We start from the raw sequence: 12662 nt of genomic DNA, 5'->3' as shown, positions 1-12662 counted from the left end.
AAATCTGTATAGCACAGGGTAAAAGCACACAAAAGACCAGATCCGTTTTTCACTGCCGTGAATTTGGTAGGGCCCTATCCATAAGTGATTAAAGAAATCATTCATATCAATAATCAATTCAAAGTATTTTTCTAATATCCATTGACACCAATTATAATTAAAATAACTATAAGAATAGCTGAATATTACTGAGGCTAAAATTCCTGATAAACATATAATCATTCAACAGAAAAGACCAAAGTTGCATATTAAAGGTACATTGGTAAGGAAGTATCTTCCCTCCCCCCCCCCCCCGAAAATACTGATTCTTACAATATTAAACAGTTGCATAACTATTCCAAGTTCAACCTGAGAAAACAAAGAGGGAGCTAGTAAAAAAGCCTTGGAAAGCAGTATCACAGAAAAGGTCTCATTTAAATTCCTGGAAAGCGCTGCTTCTCTAAATATATCTATTCAGCTCTCTGAGCAGGCAAGTCCTGCTAAAACACACACGCTGCCGACTGTAACGCGGAGACGGAGCGATGCCACCGGGTGACTCCGTCCGGCGTCACGTATCTATTGCCCACCCAGTAAACGGTGGACAGCAGAAAACCGCCCCACAAAAAGTACATTTTGCGAGTGAGCGAGTGTGTGTATTTGCAGCCCAACCATGGGCTTTTCCTCGGATCTTTATATTCGAGATCGCTACCGGGCGGGGAATCAATCTTGTAGCCTCCAAACCCGCAGCTCTTTGCTTGAATTCGGATTGCTCTATCGGCAGACGAGAACGGCACGGGGGGGGAGCAGAAACCGCGGCGCTTCTCTGAAGGGCAACATACTCCCCAGCCCCTGCAGCGCCTGGCCGTACCCGTCCGCGCGCGCGCCGCGGGCACCCCCCTGCTGGCCCGAGCGCCGCCCCGGCTCAACCGAGCCAGCGGGGGCTGCGGGAAGGCGGCGTCCCTCCCTCCCGCCGACCTTCGCGCCTCGCCCAGGCGGCGCAGCCCGCCCCAGGGGCGCCTCGGCATCGCTCCGCCGTGCTCACCCGCTGCCAGCCTGCGCCCCACCCCCGCGGCGGGGGATGCTGCTATTGTCTCTCCCTGCCTCGCCCATCGCTGCCCCAGGGAGCGGGGCTGCTGCTGCTGCGGCGCCTCCTCCCGGGTCGGCAGCGGGCGGCGCGTCCCCCCATTACCTAGCAGGAGCAGGGCGGCGAGAGCCGCGGGGCGCTGGGGCGCGGCGGCGGGGGCTGCAGGGCGGCTGCCCGGCGGGCGGGAAGCGCAGCTCGCTGCTGCGGGGCGGACATGCTGCTGCTGCTGTGCCGCCGGGGTGGGAGCTGCCGCCGGCTCCGCGTCCCGGACTGAGGCGGCGGGGGAGCGAAGCGCGGGAGGGGCGGGCAGCAGCAGGCTCGGCTCTGCCCGGCTCATTGTTCGGGGAAGGGCGGGGGCGGGGTCACGGCTGCCTGCCTGGGGGCGCGGTGCCCCGCCTCGGGCTGCGGGAGGGGGGGAGCCTCGCATGTGCCGCTGCAGAGCCGCGCCGCCGGGTGCCCGGGGGACGCCCGCCCGCTGCCTTGGCCCTGGCCGGCTGTGGCCCCGCGTGTGCGGGGGTGGGTGCGACTCGGGGCGCTGCCCGGCTGGGGACCCCGAGCCTCAGCCCTCTCCCGCCCCCCCCGCACCTTCGGGGGGCCGCTGACACACGGGAGGGGCCCGCGGGCGCTCAGCCACGCCGCCGCCCCCCGCTAGAGACAGGACTGATGGGGAGCTGGCCGCGTGAGCGGGGCTCTCCGGCCCGGCCGCGCAGAACCGCTGGAGATCGCCGCTGGGTGAATCCCGCAAAACCTGTGCGTGCGGAGAGAGGGTGAAGCCGGGGCCGGGTGCGCTGAAACCCCGGCCCGAGCCTGCGGTTTCTAACAACCGCGAGCTTGCTGGAGGGTCACCGCTGCCAATGCCAACCTACGTTTGCAAGACGCTGCCTGCAGACAGCCCGCAGGTTGCCTTGCAGGTGACCTTCGGGCATCCGCAGCAGGTCCAGCGGCGCCACGCTGCCTTTTAATTACTACCCTGTGGCTCGTCCTGCCGTACATGCCCCCAGTAGTGCCCTCCAGCTGCTTCACTGGCAGCTTTGGAGGCTACATGAGGATGATATAAAGCATCTTGCAAAGTAGCAGCAGTGGGTGAGGGGAAGAGGGGACGTATTTTGCCCACACAAGAAAGTTTTCGGTACGATTTAGTTTGATGTGGCGGGCGCAAACACCAGAAAGGGGGCTGATGTGACCGTTCCACCACCCCGGTAGAAAGCACGGCAGGCAGGAAGTATTGAAAAAGGTTTTAAGATCACACTCCATTCATTAGGGAAACATTTTAAGCTACTAAAGGCTTGGTTGAAGTTATTATCTACATGTCTACAAATTGTGTATTAAGGACTCAAAAACAATACAATGAAGCCTCTAAGATCAGCCCCAGCAAAGAAAATGAAAAATAAAATAAATGTTAAAAGGAACTACTGTAAATACGCCTTTGTACCTCTGCATTTGTAAGTAACCAACCTAGACTTGTTGATTCCTGCTGGATTCTTAGTTAGCTCCCACAAGCAGATGTATTAGAAAGTTATTTGCAACCTAATTCTTGCTAGACAAGTATTTGGAAAGCCATTGATTTTATTATTTTAGGGCTAGATTCTGCTATCCTTACTCCGATTTAATAGGTTTCAGAGTGGTAGCCATGTTAGTCTGTATCAGCAAAAACAACGAGGACTCCTTATGGCACCTTAGAGACTAACAAATTTATTTGGGAATAAGCTTTTGTCTGCTAAAACCCACTTCATCAGCTGCATGGAGTGGAAAATACAGAGGCAGGTATAAATCTTTTCACATCTTTTCATGTGCTGTGTATTTATACTTGCCTCTGTATTTTCCACTCCATGCATCTGATGAAGTGGGTTTTAGCTCACAAAAGCTTATGTCCAAATAAATTTGTTAGTCTCTAAGGTGCCGCAAGGACTTCAGATTTAATAGTAGTTTACCACAGACAGGTGGGTGCTTTGATCACACTTTTTACTTGAATTGAACTATTCAACTGCTTAAAGTTAAGCATCTACATAAAGCTTTGCAAAACTAGGGTTTTATTGTGTCTGTATCTGTTGTATCTAAAATATTCAAAACAAAGTTTATGAAAGAATTTTCTTCTTAAACTGTTCAAGAAAAGTTAATCAAAACAGTGAGCATTACAGTTAAATAGGAGACAACATGCTAAGACAAATTAAAATATAGCATATTAATACCATACAAATAAAACAAAGGTGTTAAAGACAAAACATGATCAAGAAGCAGAGGGTTAAAAATAGAAAAGTCAAACTGTTGAAACAACCCTCCATACACAAATGATCATAAATCCTTAAGCACTTTATCAACTTAGCCTATTTACTGTATTTGACTGAAGAAAGAGGAAGTTTGTGAAGCATAAATCTGATTAAGAAAACAAAATAATTTTTCTTCAAGTTAGGACACTTATGAAGTCAGGCTTTGGAAAAGAAGTTACTTTATCTGAACTAAAGTAGTAAGTTGTAGATATAGACATTAAATGTGAAGTAAATAGTTTGACACTTCTTAAGCATCACAGAAGACTAATAGCAAAAGCAGCCTCAATAAAAGTTCTTACCAGAGATGCAATTAAGAGTTTGGCAACTGCTGGGTAATCATTCTAAGGATTTGTTGCTGCCTGAAAGTTATTCCCACAGTCATTCAAAAATCTAAAATTTTAACTTAATGCCAAATTTTATTTATATATGCTTTGCCTACCAAGTAACTTTTTTTTTTTTTCAAATTTGTTGCATCACGATACCTGCTGGCTGGTACAATTAATCATAAGCATGTGTCATACAGAAATACAGTACAAGATATATATTCCTAACCCAATTTTCTTTTTTTACAGTAGGAATTTGACTATATAGAAATACAGCTCCTGATATGTATATCACAGTTCTAAAATGTGCTATTCTTTATAGTCATTCCACTTTTATTATTCCAAGTGAAAATTAATTTCAATTTAGAAGCAGAACCAATGAATAGTATGAGTTAAGTAATATTATGAGAAAGCTGGTAGCACAGAGATATTCTACATGTGATATAAGGACAGCACCTCACCTGGAAATTTGTCTCCCTAACAGGAGAAGAATTCAACAATAGGGAGTTAAACTGTTTGAGCACAACTCTCATAGATAGATGCTACTGATATTAAAGTCTATCTAAATGTAAAAATTATCTCTGGGAAGGGAGTTGGAGGTTGTCTGCAGTCAGGTAAGGTTTGCTTTTGCCTCTAGCTTTGGGTGCATTTTGCTTTTGGCTCAGCCAGTGAACTCTGAAGAACAAAGAGCAATATATCCCACAGTTCCTACCACTGGCCTGAGTCTGATTTCACTTACATTACTGTAAAGAACCACTCAGTGGAGTTATATTGGAGTAAAGACTGTGTGAGATTATTATTATCAGCCCCCCAGTGATTTCAAAACACCTGGAGAAAAGGTTTGAAGTTCAGAGGACAGTAATTGCTGGAAAGTCCAGCTTTTCTAGAGATTCAAGAATCTACATGCAAGTGCTTGAGTATGGGTGAGCGTTTCTCTTATATATAGTTAGCATGAAGATAAAGTTTCAGATACTATATACACACACAGATATAGTTTCTGCTTTTCTGTTACTGAGTTTAAATACTGGTGTAAGTGCATCTATTATTTTGTTGCTGAATTAGTGGCACATATATAAAGGGAATAAATAACCTAATTTAGCCTGATCTTGAGAGACAGGCCCTTAAAGTTATAACAGATCAGTGTAGTGATCATCTAAACCTACAAGATATAGTTTATAACTAAAGACTCCAAAGCCCTGTTACAAATCAATTAATCACTCCCAGGACATGTTAATAGCAAATTTAATGGGTGAAATCCTAGCCCCACTGAAGTCAAAGAGGTTTTGCCATTGACTTTAGTGGGGCCAGGATTTCACCCAAAAGAACATATTAGAATTAGACTAGCTTTGAACATAAAGGGCTAAATTATGGCTGTCCCAATATGTGCTGTGGGGGGGGGGATGTGTAGGGAGCTCTTACCTCCTCACCTTTGCATGTTTTGTGAGCACCACGGGCACTGCTATTCCTACCAATAATGCTTACCACCCCATAGGAACACATTCAAGTAGATTAGACCCCACTCCTCTGCAAACCAGCAAGCATAGAAGGCTACAGTGGGGAAAGTGTATGACACACCTCTTTGTCATATAGGTATAATGTACGTATATGACCTGTTAAGCATGGTCCATCGAGTACTTCTGAAGGCAGAATACCTGCTGCTTCCCTTCAAAAGCACTGCTTCCCTTCAAAAGCACTGTTTCTGGATACTTTGTCTCCTTCAGTGTGCTTCTTCCCTGTTCCACCTCTAATGCAGCCAAAAGAAATTCTGAAGACTTTATATATTGTGTACCTGACAAATGCTGAACCAGGTTTTGTTTTTAATTGTGAAGTGGATTTTTAATTGTGAAGTGGAAAGTTACTGTAGTTGACTTCCTGGTCCTTCAAAAGTGTATTGGGTTTGCAGTTGTTTGCATTTGTACGTGGATTTAGGAACTGAGCCAACAAGGAATTAATATCCTACCTTCAGGAGAGGTTGTGGCCCAATTTTCTTTTTTCATATCTTCTAGAAGATGATCAGTGGAATAGCTTTATCTCTAAGGGAAGTTATTTCTCTGCCCTTCATAAGCACCATGATGAAATATTCAGTAGCAGAATGATAGGGTAGAATTCAAGAATATAGGTAACTCAAGTTGGGACTCAGTGACTACAGCATCCTGGCTCAAAGGAATTTGGGTGAGGGGTGAGGCAGGAAGGATGCAGTGCTTACCAAATTAGCAGGTTGTTGCTAAAATAAGCCTGGTATTTTGTTAAAAATCCCTTTCAAATATATGTATCTGAAAAACAATCTAATCATGGGCCAGATTCGGATACACAGTGAAACTCATTCAGCATGAACAAGAGTTAGATGCAGAGTAAGTGCTATTCACTATGAGTAAGTTTTATAATAAATCTGACATAAAATGTAAGCTTCACAACTCTAGATGGACCCAGGATACACTGTGACTCAGAGACACACTTCGCAGTCATAATTCCTTTCCTGCTTCTTCCTTGCTCTTGAAGTGCCATATTTTACTGCTGTAAATTCCTAGCCCTTTGGCTTAGCTGTTTCTGCCAGCAAGTACAGCCAAGGCCCTACTCCCCTCCCCTTCCAATACCTGTTCCAAGGAGGAAGTAGGAATTTAGCCTCACCTGTGTGTGCAGATCCAGCTTGTCTGCATAAGGGTGTAAAGGGTTTCTTACTCTCTTGCATTGGCATGTAGCACAAGTCACAATCCTGTCCTGTGACTTTTTCCAGTAGAAGAACAAGACTAAGAAGAAATTTTAAAAATTGAAAAACACCCTAACATTTGATTGTCATTTAAAACTTTGTACTAATTGTCATATCTTCAGATGGCCAGTAAGCCATTATGTGCCTGCCACAAACAGACTTTATACAAGGTAAAAGAAGAAATCAACAAAGTGGAGAAGATTTCAGCATGAGCACAGTAGGAGACTGCATCTAGTCTGCTCCAAGGCTCAGTCTCCAACCCCAGCTGATCACTGTCTGATCAGTTTTTCACAATAGCACTGGGAGATAGTTCTAGAATTTAGGCACAATCAAAGAGATAGTCATCAGGTGGATAAGGATACAGACTCCATGCTAACGAAATTGCAATTTCTTTTCAAGAAAGAGATGATTAGCATCTGAAAGAAATGTGCAGTAAAAACTTTTTAAAATTTCTAACTTTGAGGAACTCAACCAAAGGTCTCTTAACATTTTCCACTGAAGCGGTAGAGGCCTGATCCTAGAAGCTGCTACATTTAAAAAAATGTATTCGTAGCTGTACCACTTGATAGGCACTCTGCATCTGCAGTTCCCGTTGACTTCAATAGAAGTTGAGGGTGCTACACATAATGCAGCATTTATATGCTTCTTTGTGACCTATGGAGGCATTATTGATGAGCTGCAATGGGTCATTTCTTCTGTTGAAAAGGTTAACTGAAAATCATTTTTCATGTAACAGGTTTCTGAAGAAAAAAAAAATGTCATGTCTGCTGACTCATCAAAAAATGAGAATGAAAAGATGATTGTATTTGGAATGACAGTTTTCACAAAATAAAGCAGTGTGCATAATTCAGAATGGGAAATACATCTGTGCCAATAAGGCACACTAACACAGAAATGTATGCATTTTCATACATTCATTTTTAGGATAACAACTGGCTAATATTTTAGAGCCTCTCACGTTTTGGGGTTCAACCCAGGCCAGTGAGCAGTTGTATCGCTGCCTGCTCTGTTACCCTGGCTGCCTTAAATGCACTGCTTCTGTGGCTCACAACCTGGACACCAACAGGCAGAAGACAAATATACAGTTCCCCGAATGTGTTTGTGTTGTACAGCCCCGGTTCCATGATCTGACCCCACCATCCTGCCTGCAATATAAAAGCCCCACCCTGGTCTCCACCAGTCTTGATTACTATTTGTAGGGAGATCCTAACACACAACCCAGTCCCAAATTTCCCCATAACCATCTGCCTTGAAGTGTCTAGACATATCCTGGACTATTCAGAGAAATAATAAGGCTTGTTGTGCCTCTAAATAGAGAAAAGCACAGCTTATAGCTTTGAGTTAACAATCACTTAGATTCAAACACAGCACTTTTGGTTAAAAGTAAAACAAAAAGTAAAACTTTTAAAGTAATCTAAATTGCTTTAGATTAAAAGTAAAACAAATTTAACAAAAAGAGAGGTTTTAAGTGAGTTCAAGTACAAGGGATAAAGACAAAATGGTTACAAGCAAATACAAATAAAATGCACTTTCTAGCAGCTAAGACTTAACAACCTACAGTCTTGGTTTAAGGTAGATTTCTTACTAAACTTTCTTTCCAGCCATGGCTGACTTTCTCTCAGTCAAGGCCTTCCACAGAAGTAAAGGTATTGGTTTCCCTAGGTGAAAGATCTTTGCATAAGCAGGTTTTTCACATACTCAGTTCCCAGAAATTTCAGTCCCCTTAATTGAAGGATCCATCTTTCTCAGCTTGCAAGAACTCTGGCCCTGTGTGTCTGTCCAACAATGGATGCCAAAATGGCTGCTTCTGTAGCATATATTTTCCCAAACTCCCTGTTTTGTCCCCACACTCCTGCGGTTCTTCACTTCCTGTAGACTTCCTATTCCCCTGCTGATTCATATGTAATTGGGGCTTCCATTGTTTTTGGTCACACCTTGCTTAATTTCACCAGAGACAGGTAGATGGTTGCCTTCCCTCCTGTCTGGGATAAAACCTTTTTCTCCCTGTGTTTGGTCACAGACTTTAAAACTATATCAGTGAGTATCCATAATTCCTCATATAGTGTTAATACACATATTTATGACAATATTAATCACCAGTATGTCATTAGCTTTCATAAAAGACCTTACTTGATAAGATTTTTTTAATACAGTAATATTGTATACAATCAGTTGATTCAATTACTTATTATTTGAAGTTCAGACCCCCACAAGAGCTTTTCCCATGAGTAGAACTGTCATTTAGTTACTCACATACTGTTCATTGTATCTGGAGTGGGAAGGTTAGATTTACTGTCCAAAATAACCCCATCAGAATTTAGCTGAAAAGAAAACTATTAGTTTTTGTTAGCACAGCAGTCTAGACTGTCACATTGTAACAAAACATTTCTCAACATGCATGCACTGCAAAATGTTAAGACAAATAATGAAATATGGATATTGTTGAACATACATTACATTAATCCTCCCTATGCCAACGTTCGTGCACACGGCAGAAACTAGTCCCTTTCATTCTTCTCTGGCATTTGCTGCTGCTTCCATCTGCTCTATGGCATTGAGATTGACTGTTCTCCTCTCCCTGCTAGGGGTTCTTCTTAAGGTTTCTCTTGGATGCCCTTATTTCCTCACACCAGTTGGTTTCCACTTGACAGCTTCATGTGGGTGACTGTGTGTTGGCATCTGGAGTACTTGCTCCAAATATGTCCAGCGCTTCCTTCTGATTCTGGTATGAATAAGCTGCTGGTTGGGGATTTCTCAGATCTTTTTTGTTGGTGATGAAGTCTTTCCAGCCAATGCCCAGAATCTTTTGCAGGCATTTAGTTTCAAAGGGATCTAGTTTTCTATCAAACATTTTGATAGATCTTCAGCCCTCAAAACCATATGTTAGCACTAAGGTTATGTTTGACCTGAAAATTCTCCATTTTGTTCTAGTGCTCTATATTTTGTTGTCCCTACATTGTTGAGTTTAGTAAATGCTTTGGATGCCTTTCCTATCCTTGATATCAGCTCCTTCCTGGGGTCTCCAGTGGCCAATATGGTGTTGCACAGATAGGCGAACTGTTCTGCTTTCTTGAAAATTTTGCCATCTAATGTGATGTCACTGCTTGACACCTGGGTTTCAAGGATGTTTGTTTTAGCATAACTAATTGTCACTCCTTTTTGACCTGCTGTTTTTGCCAGGTTGTCCGTCTCCATAACTTTCTAAGGTATCGCTCAGGAGTGCAATATCATCTGCAAACTCTAGGTCTTCTAGGTATTTGTTATCTATTTATGTTAGACCAGTGTTTTGTGATGCTAATACACTTCTTCATTATCCAGTCTAAGGCAATGCCAAACAACAACTGAGAGAAAACACAGCCGTGTTTCATGCCAGTGTCCACGCTGAACCACTGTTATTCAGCCTTACAGAGTACTTCACATCTCTGTACCTAGCCTTGATGATGTTGATGACTTTAGCTGGGATTCCACAGGACTGAAGAATATTCTACAATGTCTGTTCTGTGCAGGTTGTCAATGTCTTTTGGAAAAAAAATCAATGAAATTGATGAGGGGAACTTTCTGTTCCATACATTCTTTTATAATGGTCCTTAGTGTGAATATTTGACTCCACGTGATCTCTTGGGCCTGAATCCAGCTTGTTTTTCTCTAAGTCTTGCATCCACTGCCTCTTTCATCCTGTGTAGTATCATACTGCAGAAGGATTTCCCTGCAACAGAGGATAATTTAACTTCTCTCCAGTTGTTACCAACAGTAAGCTCATCCTTTTGGGGGTATTCTGACAATGATTCCATATTTCCACTGGTCAGGAGGAGTCTCTTTTCCCGCAAACTTCATTGAACAGCTCTGTCAGTTTTGTTAGAATGATGGCATCGAGAGCTTTTAGCTTTTTTTGCTGTGATTTGACCATTTCTCACCATTATCCATACACCTATATTTTAATGTATTGCTGTAAGTGGCACATGATATCTACTGTGACAAAGTTCCTCCTCTACTTTGGTGGGTCTTGCGCTTACTGGCAGATTTGCTCACCTTGGAGCTTCACGGCAACCCTCAGTTTGGCCGTTTTCGTGAACCCACAATCCAGGTCAACTCCTCCTGTGTCTGACCAGGAGTTGGGAGGTTTGGGGGGAACCTAGGCCCGCCCTCTACTCCGGGTTCCAGCCCAGGGCCCTGTGGAATGCAGCTGTCTAGAGTGCCTCCTGGAACAGCTGTGCGACAGCTACAACTCCCTGGGCTACTTCCCCATGGCCTCCTCCGAACACTTTCTTTATCCTCACCATAGACCTTCCTCCTGGTGTCTGATAATACTTGTACTCCTCAGTCCTCCAACAGTATGGGTTCTCACTCTCAGCTCCTAGCACCTCTTGCTCCCAGCTCCTGACACATGCACCACGAACTGAAGTGAGCTCCTTTTTAAACCCAGGTGCCCTGATTAGCCTGCCTTAATTGATTCTAGCAGCTTCTTGATTGGCTGCAGGTGTTCTAATCAGCCTGTCTGTCTTAATTGTCTCCAGAAGGTGCCTGATTGTTCTGGGACCTTCCCTATTACCTTACCCAGGGAAAAGGGACCTACTTAACATGGGGCTAATATATCTGCCTTCTATTACTCTCCGGTAGCCATCTGGCCTGACCCTGTCACAATACCATAAAACATACTTTACATATACACCTATATGCTTTCAGATAACAAAAAAGAAACTTAAAATAATAAAAAAACCTCCCATTAAAAAAATGTGCATTTTTGAGCCAACTGCTGGTAGCAGTCAGTGACAGCCTTTGTGACTCCAGCAATATAAGAGCTCAGAGAAAGAGCCTGTAAAATCAGTTCCTACTTTCTTTTAGTTTATATTAGTTTATCATAACTTTACAGTATAACAATTTACAATTTGCTTACGTAGTAAAGGATGAAAGTTCTTCTGAGGCTAAACTAGGAATGAAATTTTTCTACAGTCTCTTTTATATTGGGTCCTCATATTGCTGGAGTCACAAAAGCTATCACAAAATTTTATTCTGTAACACTTAGAGTTAAATAAGTTACATACATAAATAATTGTTAGTTAAATAGTACATTATAATCAGAAGGGGAAAAATAAGTATAGACTAGGGAGGAAAGATGTGTTTTGAAATGCTGTAAGAGGGCTGCTACCAGGCATAGGAACAGAAAAGACAATTTTAATCAAAGTCTTTATTTTCCACTACATTTCGCAGTGCAAAGATAGTACATAGTAAACAGCATTTCTCACTGGGTGGCAAAATTCACCTCTCTCCTGAACAAAGCTTAAATTAGTTGGTTTTGTTCAGGGAACAAAGAGGCAAATTCTGCTCTTAGTTATATGCTGGCAGCTCCTTGCAGTACAAGCAAGGGAAACATTTGGCCTTATATCAGGGGAGAGATGGAATTCACATATACGGAGCATCTGTGGAGAATGCAGGAAATGTCTATTATTTTTATGAAAATTAGGTGTGACTCAGTTTTCCCATTCACTTTTATAATGATACCTACTGGTCTCAAGGGTAACTTTCATTGAGTACAGGAGAATAAACAGTGAACTGGGTGTGGGTCATATAGATGTGCTGGTTTGAATGAACTATCAAGAACTATCAACGTGTGTCTAGAGCTACCTATGACATACAAAGGAGACCAATGACTGCTGGCCCAGAGGAGTGACTACCTGTTTGATGACAAGACTTCCAGCAGTGTAGTGTTACTTGAGCAAACCTGAGCATTGCTCTGGCACTTGTAATCTAGCCTGGAGCAGCCCCCTGGCATTTGTTGCATAGGACCCTCCCAACACCAATCAAGTTTGGCCCAGCCATCAACGTTCCCTTTAAGCCACATGCATTTGGCATTTGGGTCCTGCTCTGCCTGCTGGGTCTTCTTGCCAGAATCCATGGGCAGCTCCTCTCAGTGCTCGGGACTGGCCTGAAGCTGAGAGCCAGCAGAGAGGGGAAAGGAGCGGGATGAGGAGACAGCTCCCTTCTGGGGTCCCCAGGTGGGGGGACAGGGCTCAAGCCAGTTGGGAGAGGTAAGGAGCTGTTCAGCTGTAAAAATTTGGGGGTTGATTCCCCATTGCATTACTCCCCTTTTACAGAATTCCTGAGCTTTGAACCTCTATGGTAGGGCTGGATCCAGAGATTAGAAGGTCAAGTGGTGAGTAAGGGGAGTGTTTTAAGAATGACTGTCAATCACACAATCTTTTTGTAAAATAGTAGACAAAAGCTTGTTATTACCTGTAATAAACCTGTCTCTTAATATTAGTATAAGTATTACAGTAATATGTAGAGGCACCAGTCAGGACTGA

The 12662-nt window shown here is 43.5% G+C and overlaps 1 protein-coding gene across 4 annotated transcripts in view; it reads right to left on the bottom strand.

Annotated features, from left to right (window-relative positions):
- ST6GAL2 (ST6 beta-galactoside alpha-2,6-sialyltransferase 2) overlaps window positions 1-12662 on the bottom strand; it is a 264406-nt gene that overhangs the window by 67061 nt on the left and 184683 nt on the right. The window contains exon 1 of one of the 4 annotated variants that reach the window (XM_074964487.1): window positions 1169-1194. The exons of 2 other annotated variants lie outside the window; for them this stretch is intronic. The gene's annotated coding sequence lies outside the window, so the exon portion shown is untranslated. One more of the 4 variants, XM_074964478.1, reaches the window with a different exon arrangement.

The sequence above is a fragment of the Natator depressus genome, chromosome 1, assembly GCF_965152275.1.
Source record: "Natator depressus isolate rNatDep1 chromosome 1, rNatDep2.hap1, whole genome shotgun sequence".
Classification (NCBI taxonomy): Eukaryota; Metazoa; Chordata; order Testudines; family Cheloniidae; genus Natator; species Natator depressus.
Note: the sequence above shows the minus strand (reverse complement) of the source record. Positions and strands in the feature narration are given on the sequence as shown.